Below are 15,096 nucleotides of genomic sequence, written 5' to 3' on the forward strand. Positions count from 1 at the left end.
TTAAATAAACAGAGGGTGGCAGGCACTTTAGAGCGCGTTTAGACCTGTGCTCTTCAAACTTGAGTATGCACAGGCGTGAGCTGGGAATCTGGATGAAATGCGGGTTCTGAGGCGGTAGGCCCGGGGTGGGGTCTGAGATCAGCTTTTTCGGACACGCTTCGCGGCCCGTGGGCCACTCCATGTGCAGCGAGGATTTAGACGATTCTGCTCTTTTTTGAGATGTGGAAACTGAGCTCTAGAGGTGAAGGGATTTTCCTAAAGCAACGTCAATATAGTGAGAGCTGGCTCTTGAACTTGGGTTTCCTGGGGCTTTTTTATTGGCAAACGCTGGATCTGAAAAAGCAGACGCTTCCTTTCGGCTTGTGGAGAGCCAAGACCAGGTTCCAGCGATGCCCAGGCGTGACATGGACACACACGGTGTGCCCGTGCACACACACGTGCACACACACGTGCACACACAGCACACGCTTCTTGTTGTCCTTTCTCATCCATTGTGCTGCGTAGGAAACTCAAGAATTACGAACACAGCAAAGTTATTCTTAAAGCAAGTCAGAGCTGAGTGTGTAAGGTTCTCCACGCCAATCTTCTGAGGCAACGCAGGAGTTATTCCTGACCTCTTCAGGATAAATTCCTGGTGTTCCAGATAAAAGTGTGTTGTGTTCAGGTCTTCTGAGAGTTTTAATATGAAGAGCCCTGGCCTTGACTCTGAATTCTGTTCTCTGGCGTTCACAGAGGACCCCGGAGCCTTGGAGGTTCTCCTCTCACTGCTGGTGTTGATTTTGTGTTGCCAGCAGTGACTACTTGTTTTCCCTGAACTCCGCGGGGGAATGAAGCAACTGCCAAAGCAAGGCGGGAGCGAGCGTGTGTGCGTGAGTGTGTGTTCACGCGGGCTAACTAAACAGGGCAGATTCCCGGCACTTTCCTCCTTGTTGAGAAGCAGGACGGAGGAAGGGAGGCAAATGGACTGGAGTAGAAAAGAAGGCCGGAAAAGGCCCTGAAATGAACTCCCCCTCTGCACGAGAGGCTCTGTAAGGAGAATGAGCTGAACGGATTCAAGGAAAACTGGGGTAGCAAACTCCCATCCCGGGAGGCAGTTCTGTGGCGTTGTTAAGCTCATGGACCTTATTTTCTAGTCCCCAGCCTTCCTGTCTAGGAGATGTAACCTTCCTTGGCTTACGCACCAGGTCTTCCCATGTTTTAGTTTTTCTTCCAACGAGCCCACCGAGGGGAAGCCACACACATCTCTCGAAACATCATTTGCCCTCCAGCGTCCGTGGCTTCTGAGCAGCAGCCTTGAAAGGCGGCCGTGTGTGTCTCACGAGTATTTCAGATGCGCCTGAGCTCACGGGCAGGTCTTATCTGAAAACCTCAAATCACCAAACGGCACCTTCCCACTTTCCGTCTGGGCTCTCCTCGTCCACACAGAGCCGCTGTCAGGTTCCTCTCTCTCTTTGTGGAAGAGGGCCAAAGGAAAGAAAGAGGAGTGGAGGGAGGTGGGGAGGGGAGGGGAGAAGCGGAAGATGAGGGAGGAGCAGGCAGGCAGAGAGGGGGCAAAGCGCCGCGGGGAGGAAGCAGAGTCTTGCCCCGCACCGCCCTCCCGCTGCCTCCCCAGCTGCCGCCGGTCACGCCATGGGTGCCGGGCTTGTCGCGATGCTTCTGGTGGCAGGTAACAGAGAACCCAAACGATGACCTGGCTGAAAGATCTAGAAGGATGCATTGGCTCCTGTCACTGAACAGTCCCGAGATGCTTCCAGTGGGTCCCGCTGCTTGCACATCTTCTCTCTAGTTCTCTGGAAGCTGCTCCACTGCGCGGGCTTCGGCAGCGACTGGGTTTTCCTCATTCGCTTAACAAGACAGCCAGCGGCAGCCACGGGAGGGGTGGTTTCCCACAGTGTCACACAGAAGTCCCCAGCTCTGCCGGGACCCTGGCCGGCCCCGCGCCCCTCGCTGCGGTCGGGAGGCTGCCACGTGCTGATTGCCCTGGTCCAGGGGTGCCTGAATCCCTTTGGAAAGGGTGGGATTACCCTGGTCTGCTCCGGTCAGGGGGACGTGCCCCTGGAGCTGGGGTGGAGTCAGACCCCCCAAACTTCTTGGCCGCCCTGCAGTGCAGGAAGGGTGGAAAGTCCCCTCTGGTTCTGAGGGTCTCCTCCGCTGCCTCAGTGGGCTTTAGTCTTTGGCGGTCTGTTGATGCACCACACGGTCTGGTTCTGTCCACTCCCTCCCAGAGAGGTGGGGACCGTGTCAGCAAAGCCGCAGCCGGAATGTTGCCTCAAACCTCAAGACTGCTCTGCCTGCTTACACAGTTGAAACCCTCGTCCTCGCCTGAATTGGAACATATGGTCTCTCAATTAAAGCTCATTAATCTGCCAGATAATCACAGCTACTTGGTAGTTACCTAGAACTGAAAGGCATTCTGGGATGCTCTGTGGAAAGATACCAAGAATGTGAGGCAGTGGCTGCTAGGAAATTGCCCCGTCCTGAGTAGATAAGCCTTGTTCCCAGATAAATAGCACAGCATCCTGGCGAAGGCTTGAAGAGCAGCGCAGACCCGGCTTAAGTTGGACTCCACCCATGTCTGGCCAAGGGATCTGGGGGGAAAGTGCTTAATCTTTCTACGTCTCCATTTCCTCATCTGTGAATTAGGGATTCTTCTAGAAACTTTCTGCTTGCTGTGTACTGTAGAGAGAACATTAGGCTAAATGATTGCAAGCAATTTAAATCTCCTAGGAGAGCACCCGACTCCTGGTAAGTGCCCACACTTTTTTTTTTATTTAAAGGTTTATTTTTATTTATTTCTCTCCCATTCCCCCCTGCCCCCGTTGTCTGCTCTCTGTGTCCATTTGCTGTGTGTTTTTCTATGTCCGCTTGCATTCTTGTCAGTGGCACTGGGAATCTGTGTCTCCTTTTGTTGTGTCATCTTGCTGTGTCAGCTCTCTGTGTGTGCGGTGCCACTCCTGGGCAGGTTATGCTTTTTCTGCTGGGGGCAGCTCTCCTTGCAGGGCACACTCCTTGCCCACGGGGCTCCCCTATGCAGGGAACACCCCTGCATGGCAGGGCACTCCTTGCGCGCATCAGCACTGTGCATGGGCCAGCTCACCACATGGGTCAGGAGGCCCGGGGTTTGAACCCTGGACCTCCCATGTGGTAGGCAGATGCCCTATCTGTAGAGCCAAACCTGCTTCCCATAGTGGCCCCTCTTAACTGTCTGTTATGATCACAGAGAGAAGCGCAGTTCTGAGCAGGGAGAAGCACCCCACGGCAGAGTGGGGGATTCCTTTGGGGAATGGTGGTGAGGACTAGAAGGAGGGGCTGAGGAGCAGAATGTGCACGTGTGCATGCGTGTGTGTTCTCGTTCGGTGGGGTCAGGAGAGGGAAGGGGCAGGCTGCTGGCTGCAGAGGATGTGAGCCAAGGTTCGAGCAGTGTGTCCTGGGGTCTTGGGTGGCCCGTCCTGATTAGGACTCTTCAAAGGGCAGTGGGGAAAATGGTGGGAAGGTCTGTTGAGGTCAGCTGGTGGAGGACCCCAAATGCCAGAAAAGGAGGCTTCGTCCTTCTCTGGGTGCCGGGCTTTTGAGCCGTGCAGTGATAGGCTGGACTCTATTATCTTGAGAGCAGTAATCAGAACGCAGCGCCCAGGTGGCTTAGAGGAGAGCCGTAAAAGGTCACCTGACAGCGCCTTCTCTTGCAGATGGGCCGGGGGCTTGAGGCCACCGTCCCCATCTCCTCACTCCCTTTCCTGGCTGCTGCCACCTGATTGTCCACCTGAGCCCAGCAGGTCGCTGCCTCCAGGGCGCCTTGTGGCGTCCTGCAGTGCACAGGGCAGGGAGGGGGACCCGGAGAAGAGGCGCTGGGTCTGAAACAGAAGCTAGGGGCCTGCCACCCGTCTGGGTCCACCTCTGGGTTTGTTAGAACGAGGTACAGGTCTGAGGCTCTGGACGAAAACACGAGACACCAGCCCGGGCTCTGACTCACCGAGATGGGCCCGGCTACGGCCCGGCTGTCACTGCGCCAGCCTCCTTGGGGTTTAACTTGGTTATGACGGCAGAAACAGCCTTGCGAAACGCTGGAGGTTAGTGTGCAGGGAAGAGCGTGGGGATTTCGCAAGGGCTTGGCACGTTTTCTGAATGATTCTGGCTGTTTGCCCAGGCCTGAGTTTCCTCTTCCCGAAATGTGTCACTGCTGAGGGACTAAAGCCGAACAGGCTCGAGCGGGCTTCGCCCCAAGCCCACTTTCTCCTTCCTTTCGGCCTCCGCGCCCGCTGGCTCCCTGGACACGAAGTGAGCTGTCACCCTCGCGTGGCACGGAACCGCGCTCAGGGCGCTGCTGGAAGAGGGAAGAGGAAGCAGCAGCTCATTCCAGGACGGTGGGAGCCTGTTTTTTTCCAATCTTCAAAATGCACTTTTGTTTTCATTAACCAACTTCAACTCGGCACTTGGGGGAAGAAATCCTGTGGGTTTTAACGCCGAGGATTACCATCCCCTCTGAGGTCGGCCATTTCCAAATTCTACAGCGATGCAGAACACAGATGGTAAGTTCATCCATCGCACCTCGGCTTTCTTTCTTCCTGTAGTCTTTCTCCTTTGTTTTTGTTTGCTTATGCGTTGATGAGGTACGTAGGGGTGACGAATGGCATTTGATAAAACTGCTGATGTTCTGCTGGTTAGTGAAACAAGATTTTAAGGATGTTTTGGAGTTACGTGGCTTTACAGGCATAGATAACCTTAAGATGTGTGTATGCATCCTATAATCTTAGGAGAAGAATTCACCAATAGGACCACCTGCTAGTACACATGGCTTTTCCTATGGAAGATTATCTATGAAATGTATGGGACATATATTTTATAACTGTATACTACTTAGAAGCATAAGTTGGTATGCAATTTTGGATAAATTGTTCGGTTTGTTCTGTCAATAGTATTGTAAAATAAAGTCATTTTACAATACTTTTGTTGATGTTAGAATTGATATTTATTTTATCACCTTCCATTAAGCTTCTACAGTTCAGAGGGACAAAATCTGGCCCAATTTTTGATGGAAGACATTGCATAATTTTTAGCAAATGTTCATTGATTGCATCTAATGTTATAATGCATCGTATTAGCAAGACTTGTGCATGTTTTCTCCAATACAGGCTAAAATGTAATTTTAAAACCATGAGCATGTTTTTTTTTCCTGGAGGCTTTGCAAACGCTATACCTGTAGCTCTAGGGAAGACCACCCACTCTCAGAGGGGGTTGTCAGTACCGCCCTGTACTTCGTGTTGGTGTAGTGGGTCTTTTGGGCACCTTGTCTGCTGTGATTCCTATCAGTAGTGGTGTTGTAGGAAAGAATAAGAAAATGGGGCAGGATCTGAAATGTTAAAGAAAGGAAATTTTAAAACAAGAGGAGGAGCAAGATAAGCATTACCGTTCAGTTCAGTTTAGAAATTCTTATTGCCTTGATGCAAAATGCTAGTTGCTGGGCACTGGGGCTGGATGCAGCAAGTGACCAGCTGGTTGGGTGATCAGCCCAAGAGGTGACTGGAGAACAATGAAGTGTGATGTTGTCTAAGATTTGCATTCACTCCAAATGTCTGGATGGGTCAGGGAAAGAAGGAAACAATGTTACCAAGAAAAAGCAGGAAATGCTCTGGCAAGAGATGGAATGTGATCTTCCTTATGAATTTAAAAAGATTCTTATGGCCTTTCTCAATTCAACATACAGTTAATCTTTTTACCCACAAGTCTTTTGGGCACAAGCCTATTAGCTTTCTTAGGAGAGAAACTGGACAGACATCATCAAGGAATGGCTAAGATTCACATCCAAAAAATACCCTTTAAGAACTTACACGAACAGTACAAGCTTATTGGGAAAATAAAATTGAAAGGGAATATATATATGTAACTAAAAAGAAGAAAATAGAAAAATCCCAAAACCCATCACTATGCGATAATAACTCTAAACATTGGTGGGTTTTTTTTTTCTTTGGGATACATTTCAGTTTTTAAAAACTCAACCCTATTGTACAAGTTGTCTTATCACCAGCTTTTACCTCTCAACATTATATTGGGAGCATCTTGCCAAGTTAGTGACTTTCCTTTATAAGAGCTTTTTAATCACGCTGCACAGTTTAGGAAATTCTGTTGATAGATATTTTATCATTTTCTTCTCTATAATTAACAATACTAAAACTAATATCCTTGTAACGAAACCTTTACATCTATTCATGATTATTTTTTTCAGATAAATTTCTGGCAATGGAACTGTTGGGCCAAAGGGCATGAGCATTTTTAAAGTTTTTGATACCTGTTGCTACATTAATTTATACTCCTACGACATTGTATGAATGTCAGTTTTCCAACACTCTCACCAAAGATGGGTTTTATTGTTTTTTAAAGAAATCTTGATAACTTAACAATGGGCAAAGGAGACTTTCTTATTTTTATTTGCTTTAAGGAAGCCATTTATCAAAACTCTTGACTTTCTATTCTGCCCGTTGGGTTCAGCTTCTTGCCTTTTTTTTTTTTTTTTTGTTACTCAAAAAAGGCAATCATCTCTTACAGTAACTTTTGCCAACCTAATTTCTGCCTCTTTTGGCCTCATTTGTGATCTTAGTGATTCTGCTTGAGTGTGGGGAATCAGATGATTTTGCTGACAGCTTTACTGAATGCACAATCTGGGTCAAACGGCAATCTTTAATTTTGTCTCCTTTCCATTGATCAAATTTAGAGATAGGACTGACATATCAACCCCACAAAATTGTACTGGGATATAATGAGGGCAAGGCAGAGGAAAGTTTCATGAACAGAAAAAAAGTAAAATTGCAAAATGGCATTATTGCTATTCTTACTAGCAAGTTTCTTTATATTGCCCCCTACAAAGTATATAGTTTCTGGAAAATTGCAAGCTGAAATTTTGACAGTCTTCTGATTCTAGATTTGGAAAATGTGTGTGAATCTAAGAACGACAACGTATTTCTCAGTTCTTAGACTCATCAGCTGCATTTGGTGTGTTGAAAAAAGGACAAGGACACACTTTTGATGAAAAAGCTTGATTCTGTCTTGTTGCCCATTTATTTCATTGGGTAGAGGACACTCACCACGCTTCTCGTGTTGTGCTGCCCTCATCCTTGTGCTTTGCTCCCATCCTCCTTGGACTGGAAGCTCCTCAGTGGCAGGGCTGTGCCATGCGCGATAGGATTAGGCATACAGTGGAGACTTAGCAAACCTCTCTCACTTGGTCAATGGTAGGGAAATAGAAACATTATAACCCGACTGTACAGAGAAAGGAATATCCCCTCAAGGTCACAGAACGTTTAAGAACTCAAGGGGATGGAGCTTCTCCAGGGCAAGTTGCTCAGTTTTTGTTTAGTTTGGATTGGGTTCCGCTTCTGTTGAGTAAATCTTTAAGTCTCTTAATGGCTGTTAAGCAAATAAACACAAGGCAAGGGTTGAAAGAGGCAAATGGAGACCACCGCCTGGTAAGTGCAAGTCCCACTGGCTCTCCTTGTGAGTATGGAAAGGTTTAGAGGTTGTACAAATCTTTCAGTCTGGCTTCCCAGCTCCGTGCTAGGCTTCCTAAAAATGGCCAAACTTGAGGTTTAACTATGGTCTGAATTTGGTACCAGATAAATGACAATGTGGCAATAGTAAGACTAGCTTTACCATGAGTGGGGCTGTAAGTGCGTTAAATATGAGGCAGTTTTTTTTATCTTATTTTTCAGATTAGGAAACTGAGGCGTAGAGCAGTAACTTACATGAAGTCCTGGCAGTGAATAGTGCAGAGCTGGGATCCATGATGCAGGCAGGCTGACTCCAGCTCTGACTCTACTTGAGGGACAGTGGACCGATGACCACGTTTTACGCAGCTCACCTGTTTCTATATCGTTCCCATTTATCAAGACCCTGCTGAGAAACATGCATCTGTGCTGGGCTCTTTACCTCCACCATCTCTAATCATTCCAGCTGTGTGGCTAAACAAGCAGACACTCTGGGAAGTTCGGAAAGGGGCCCAAAGGGCACAGCTGCCCATGGCAGATCTGTCCATCCACATCAAGCCTATTTCGCCCCCAGCCCATTGTTCCCCGGGCCAGGGCCCCGGGTGCTGACGTGCTTCGTTCTTCCATGCCCACAAGTGCCAAGTATCCAGTTCACCTGCAGGGGGAGCTGCTGAACCCGGCGACTCAGCTAGGTCACCCCCACATTTGGGAGGGTGGGTTTGCCAACGGTGTGCAGACTCAGGACTTGCCGAATCCATGTGGCTCAGTCGCATTCACTAAACTATAAAATGTTACCTGGAGCTGATTTCCAGGCTGGGTCCTGTCAGTCACATCAGCCCAGGCAGGATGGATACTTCAATTAGGGGCAGAAACTTTCCTTGTTATTCCTGTCCACGGAGCTCCCTTTCTGCACTAAGGAAGTCCAAAGGTCTCCAAACGCCGGCTTGGGAGTGGAGGCCCAGTTCCATTTTCTCCTGGGCAATGTGTCTACCTGCTCTTTGCTTAGTTCCCATGATAAAATGGGGATTAGCAGATAATTTATTTTATTTTAGATTTACTGATCAGTCATGAGTTCACAACCAGGCTTGCCTTTTTTGTTATTGTTTTAAAGATTTATTTTATTTACTTTTTTAAAAAAAGATTTATTTATTTATTTATTTATTTATCTCCCCTTCCCCTTCCCCCCACCCCTGTTGTCTGTTCTCTGTGTCTATTTGCTGCATCTTCTTTGTCCGCTTCTGTTGTTGTCAGCGGCGCGGGAATCTGTGTTTCTTTTCTTTTTGTTCCGTCATCTTGTCATGTCACCTCTCTGTGTGGGTGACGCCATTCCTGGGCAGGCTGCACTTTCTTTCGCGCTGGGCGGCTCTCCTTATGGGGCACACTCCTTGCGCATGGAGCTCCTCTATGCGGGGAATGCCCCCCGTGGCACGGCACTCCTTGCGCACATCAGCACTGCGCATGGGCCAGCTCCACACGGGTCAAGGAGGCCCAGGGTTTGAACCGCGGACCTCCCATGTGGTAGACAGACGCCCTATCCCTTAGGCCAGGTTTGCTTCCCATACTTTCTTTTTTCTTTTTATTTATCCTCCCCCCCCCCCCGCCAATGATTCTTTTGTCTGCCTGCTCATTGTTTGCTTGCCTTTTCCAGGAGGCACTGGGAACTGAACCCAGGACCTCCCACAAGAGAGGGCAGTGCCCGAGGACCTGAGCCACATCTGCGGGCTGCAGCGTCTGCTGGGTTGTGGCACCTGCTTGTTGCGGTGGGGATGGAGTCCAGCTCATTGCAGTGTGGGCTGCGTCTGGCTTGTTGCAGCAGGCATCTGTTGTTTGTTTCTTTTAGAAGGCACCTGAACTCACCCTGGGACCTCCCATGTGGTAGGTGCCCAAGCGGTTGAGCCACATCTGCTTCCATAAAATGGCATTTTACTTACATTTCTATTAAACTTTTCAGTAAAATTTGGAATTTTTAAATTTTTAAAATGGATTGCAGATCATTTATTTTGAATAGATAACACAATTTCAAAGGGCTATTGAGTGAAGCCTCCCTCTCTTCCCTTCTCCAGCTACCTGGCTCCCTCTTCATCATCAACAAGTAACTGATGTTTCCTTGTGTTTTCTTTCCTCTCTTTTACACTGATGGTGCACACTGTTTGGTACCTTGTTCCATATCTGTGCATAAGAAGCTGCATTTTTATAAAACCTCTTGATGGACATTTCTTTGCAGACTTTTGTGATTACAACCAGGGTTGCAATGAATCAGTCTTGCCTGTGTCATTTTGCAGAAGTGCAAGCAAGCATGTTGGTCGGCTAAATTCCTAAAAGTGGAATTGCTGGGTCAAAGGGTGTGTGCATTTGAGATTTTGATGCATATTTCAAAACTGCCCACTCTTTGGACAGGTTATACCAATTAATACCCCTTACCAGGAATGTTTGAGAGAATGTTTCCTCATATGCTTGTCAACCCAATCTGTTAGCAAACTTGTTTCTGTTAAACTTCCATGGGCTTATGGGTGAAAGATTACCCAGGGTGTATTTAAAATGTTCTTATCTCATGTCATGACTGAGGCAGAGCATCTTTTCAATTGGTTGAAAGCAATGCGTGATCGTAGTTTTCATTCATTCAGTGGTTGGTTGAGCCCTTGCTGTGTGCAAAACAGCTGCACGAGCCGGCAGGGGCAGGCTGCAGGGACAGAGACTCATGACTGAGTCCTACCCCAGCCTCGTGATCGCGGGTCCTCGAGACGGAGTGATGTTTAACGTGAGCTCTGAGGTTTGAGGAGGAGCCAGGCAGGCAGAGAGGGCAGATGGACAGCAGAATAAAAGCCCTGTTCCAGGAGCGGAGAGTTCTACACCCAGCTGGTGAAGTGAGTGGGAGAGAGGGTCCAGATGCACTTGGAGATGGAGGCGGGGGGCAGAACGCGGCGGGCCTTTGGGGCTGTGGTGCGGGGCTGGGATTTATTTTGAATGTCAGTTAGACTCAGTTCAGGGCCGGGTGGACGGTGCCAGAGCCTGTACTCTCTTCCCCCGTGACCCTAAGTTCTCACCTGTTTGATATGCCGGGGGTGCAGGGTCTGTGCAAGAGCCCCTGGCCAACTCTATGGCATCTGTCATAGGAGCTGGTGGCGGGGACGACTCTCAGTACAGGGCTGCACGCTCTTGCCTAGGCCAGGGTCCCTCAGGGGTGACAAGTGACAAATGTTTTGCCTAAATATGGCTGTGGGGACATTTTACAAAAACCCATTCTACCTCTCTCAGAACTAAAGCTTTCACATTCATCATCACATGCATTGCCAACTTAACGGGTCATTCGGGCAGACTTTTGAGTGCCCGGGTTGTCCCGAGCCCTGTGCTAAGGGATGGAGGGTGAGACGCGGTGGAAGCAGACGCGCAAAGATGAGTGAATGGTGGAGCAGCGTGCAGGCCGCGAGTGGGCGAGGCAGAATCAAATGTCCACAGCAAAGCAGAAGGTGGGAAGGGACTGCGCGGAGGGGTCCAGCCGTCTCTGGTTCAGGCCCTCGGGGCACTACTCGTGCTGGGGAAGCCCAGGAGAAGCTGCGAGGGAGCCTCTCTCCCAGCCTTTTCTACACTTTCAGGAGGTCGCTGCAGGGACTGGAGGACGGGGCCACTGCGCCTCGCGCTCTGAGGCCGCGCTGTCAGCATGACCGCCCTAAGCCGTGCTGTCTGGGGAAGGCCTGGAGAGGACATCTCTTTCTACCGCATGGCCCCTTCCGCCCTGGCCCCTCTGCTGCATCACTGCCTGGCTGCTCTGCTTCTGAGCATGGGGGTGGGCAGGGTGTGCCGTCAGGCAGGAGGTGCCTGTATGCGGGTCGGCCCACACCTTAGGGTTCCCATGGGGTGCTCTAAGTCTGGAGGCGCTTCATCTTGTGAAGAGGTGCAGGGAACAAAGTATGTGGGTGGGGCACCCAGGTCCATCTCTCCAGCAAAACTGGCATGGATGGTAATTTGTGGCCAGGGCAGAGTGGGGGTTAAGGTGTAGCTGGGGGGGAGGGGGTCTGGGGTAAAGGAGACAGGTGTGCACCAGACGCCGTAGGTAACAAGTGTCAATTGTCCCAGCTGTTAATGGGAAGACCACAGGGTCTGCTACGCCTTCAGTGGGCTGAGCTGCCTCTCCTGGCCAGGCAAGGGAGGGTGGGTTTGCTTCTGAGAAAGAAGAATCTCCACCAGGGAACTCCGGGGATTCAACCTAGACAGAGCTGCCCGAGCGAACGTAAGGTGGGGAGGGCGTGAGGCGTGCTAAAGGATAACTCGAAGAGAGAGGTTGCAAAGTAATATTTGTGAAAGAAAAGTCCAGAAACATATTTAGAAAACTTGAAATATGTCTCTGCTGACCCTAATTGAAATATGTAATTTTTAGCATCAATCGATTTTCAGGCTTTTGTTTTACCTCTACTTGTGTTTACTCAGTCCACGACAATATTATGACCAGTTTTAAAGACTAGTCTTTTGTGAAACTTTGACTTCTTTTGTTTCATTTCATTGTTTTTCAATTATTTTAAGTGAACACCCTTATAAGTCATCCTCTTGTTATTTTTTTCTCTAAAAATGCCAAACCTCTCAATGAGTCCCTTTTTAGCTGGGGATTGTCACCATCCAGTCATTTATGTCAATGACATATTCTAACATGGCCACAAAACCCACACATTCCAAAGCCATGATTATCTGTCCCTCACCAGAGATTGAAGTGGCTTCCTAAATTCTAATTCCCGGAGTTAGTGACAGAGTAGAACTTGACTGGAACTCTTGGGGCCACTCTCCTTAGACGTTTTGTTTGCTGGGCCCTCGCTTTCTCTGCCTCTGCGCCGGCCAGCAGGCGTCCACTCCTGGAGGTGACCAGGTGCCTACCTCCGCTGAAGCCCCCACTTGACCTGGACGTTCTGGGATGAACCGAGGTCAACCATGACCCAGCTCCTCCCTGCGACGCTGAGTGCTTTTCAGACATGACCTCTATCCCTCACAGTGACCTTGCCGAGCAGGTTTTATTATTTTCAGTTTGTCCTGAAAGAAACAGGCTCAGAGATATTAGGTACGTTTCTCAAGGTCATAGCAAATGAATAAGAGACTCAGGATTTAAACCTGGGTCTGTTGGACTCTCAGACCTCTCTACATTTCTATTATGCTGGCATGAGAAGGAGACTCGAAGGAGAGAAGTATTAGTTTATGGAATATTTATTTTTCACACGTAATTGAACTCATTCATATTTGCATGGGGTGCTGAGGTTTTCCAGTCTGTTCACACAAAGCATCTCCTGATTTAAGTTCCTTCCCACCACTTCTAATAGGAATTTGTCATCCACATTGGCACAATGCATCCGTAAACTAGTTTTGGGAAAAAAGGGTCTTATGTGAGAGGGTTATTTTTTTTAACCTCTTAAATGGTCAATAGAAAACGTTTGTGCCCAAAATCAATACAAATGAAATATACATCAGAAAGCACAAGTTCAAGTATAATAAGGATTCAGGAGATATTTCTCTGGAACGGGTAAGCCGGCTTGCCTGAAGTAAGTGAGGGAGGGAGACCTGGCTTCATAAACAGTATTATCTGTCTGTTAAAGAAAAAAATATAAAACACTGCAAAGACTCAATTTTTTTTTCTGGAAGGAAAATATGCGATTATATTTAATGGTGGTAGAACATCTACCGATAATTAATTGGTTAAAAAAATCTCGTGTGAACTTGCCATTACTACCTTTTTTGAATAAATTTCCTTTAGGGTTTAAACACTTCGGCTCAGTGGGTTACGGAGATGAGTCATGGGGGAGAAAGGGAGGTGACATTTTTGCTATTGTAATAATGTGGGAAATTACACCCTACATCACTCACCACGCGTGAATTTTTATCGGCCTCAACGTCTGAGATTTATTTCACTGCAAAATCAGAGTTCTAAACTTTTATGTTCCCGGCTGCAGCTGGTGACACAGTACACAGAATGCAGGTTCAGAGAAAAGTGAAAAACTGCTTGGGGAGTGGAACAGGCACTTCCTTTCTTATAATGCCCTCCCTCCACAAACACACACATGCACACACACCACACACTCACACACACACCCCGCAGCAGCCTAAACCATTCGTCTGGATCTGCTGTCCAGACGGTGAGTTATTGTTCCAGGCAAACCTGGCCTCCTAACTGAACTCGCTCCCTTCTCCTGGTCCCACACTGCAGGGTCATAGCACAAACAGGCCACCAGTCTGCTGCGTTTGGCCCCTCGCTGTGTTAGAGACCAGGGCTGGGTGGCCTTGGCTGCTGAGTGGAATCCCTGGGCAGCCTTGAAAACGCCTGGGGTCTGGCCCCCACGCCAGAGGCTCCCTCCCCTGCGGTTGATCTGCGGTGCAGCCTGGGCAGAGGGATTTTTGGAAAACTTCCCAGATGCTTATGGTATGCAGCCAGAGTTGGGAACCACCGACCTGGGCAGAAGACAGCTGTGGAGTCAGTTAAGGACCCAACTAACACGCAGTAGCTACACTAAACCAGCAGTAGCTCCAGCAAGGCTGCCCAGAGTGATTGCCCAATGTCGCTGGCTGGTGGACTTGAGGTCCATTACCCATAAAACCTTATCCCTGGGAGTTGGCAAAGGCTCTCTACCTTGTAAATGTAGTTGGTTTACCTTGCTCAGGCACCGTGAGCCTAAGTAGCACTTGTAGTCATTTGGCAAATATTTAAACATCTGCCCTGTTGAAGAGGAAGATTGTTTCTGTCACTCAGAGCCCACCTTGAAGCAGCTTACTCAGTCGTGGGGAGAGGAGAATGCAGGCACTAAAAAGAGGGGTTTCCAAGGCCACCAGTGAGGGGAAGGCGCTGAAGTGGGAGGGGAGGGTTTCCTGTTTCCCCAGGTTGGAGGCCTGGGGAAGTCTGGAAATAGCCTCTGGAAGAAGTGGCTCCATACTGAGAAGGAGGAGGGCTGAGCTGGAGGGAATGGAAGATTGCATTCTTAGTTGAAGCTACCCAGGGAGGAAGGAGATGTGGGAAATTCACAAGGAGACTAGTCAGTAAACTTGACTGGAGCATGGTGGCATCAAGGGCGGCGGGGGGGGGGGGATTGTTTTAAAATGTAGGTTAAAGGAAGATCAAGGAGGGTCTGAAATAGCTGGAGTGGTCTGGGCTTGATTTGGGAGGCATGAGGGCCCTACGTGGCAGGTTTTGGCTCCCACGTTTGAAGCAAAGGGCAAGTAGGTGCCTGCCCAGTACTATTTACCCAGCTAATCAGGATGGTGAAAAAGATAAGTGTGTGTTTTTTGCTTCTTTTTAGCTCTTTGGTTTGACAAGATTGAAGAGAGCCAACATTTATTATATAGTAACATTAGGATAGTTCAAACTTTCCCTAAGCCAAGTTCTTCTAACTTTTTTTTAAAGATTTATTTATTTATTTATTTATTTATTTATTTATTTATTTATTTATTTCTCTTCCCTTCCCACCCCGCCCCCAGCCCCAGTTGTCTGTACTCTATTTGCTGCGTCGTCTTCTTTGTCCGCTTCTGTTGTCAGCGGCACGGGAATCTGTGTTTCTTTTTGTTGCATCATCTTGTGTCAGCTCTCTGTGTGGGCAGCACCATTCCTGGGCAGGCTGCACTTTCTTTCGCGCTGGGCAGCTCTCCTTATGGGGCA

The 15,096-nt window shown here is 48.6% G+C and overlaps 1 protein-coding gene across 10 annotated transcripts in view; it reads left to right on the forward strand.

Moving 5' to 3' along the window:
• Nucleotides 1-15,096, forward strand: part of IL1R1 (interleukin 1 receptor type 1) — a 122,173-nt gene that overhangs the window by 47,468 nt on the left and 59,609 nt on the right. Inside the window, exon 1 of one of the 10 annotated variants that reach the window (XM_004473635.4) lies at nucleotides 2,509-2,745. The exons of 6 other annotated variants lie outside the window; for them this stretch is intronic. The gene's annotated coding sequence lies outside the window, so the exon portion shown is untranslated. Of the gene's footprint in view, nucleotides 1-2,508; nucleotides 4,527-15,096 lie in introns of those variants that run through there. 3 more of the 10 variants (XM_004473631.5, XM_004473630.5, XM_023583160.3) reach the window with 3 other exon arrangements.

The sequence above is a fragment of the Dasypus novemcinctus genome, chromosome 17 (genome assembly GCF_030445035.2).
Source record: "Dasypus novemcinctus isolate mDasNov1 chromosome 17, mDasNov1.1.hap2, whole genome shotgun sequence".
Taxonomy (NCBI): Eukaryota; Metazoa; Chordata; class Mammalia; order Cingulata; family Dasypodidae; genus Dasypus; species Dasypus novemcinctus.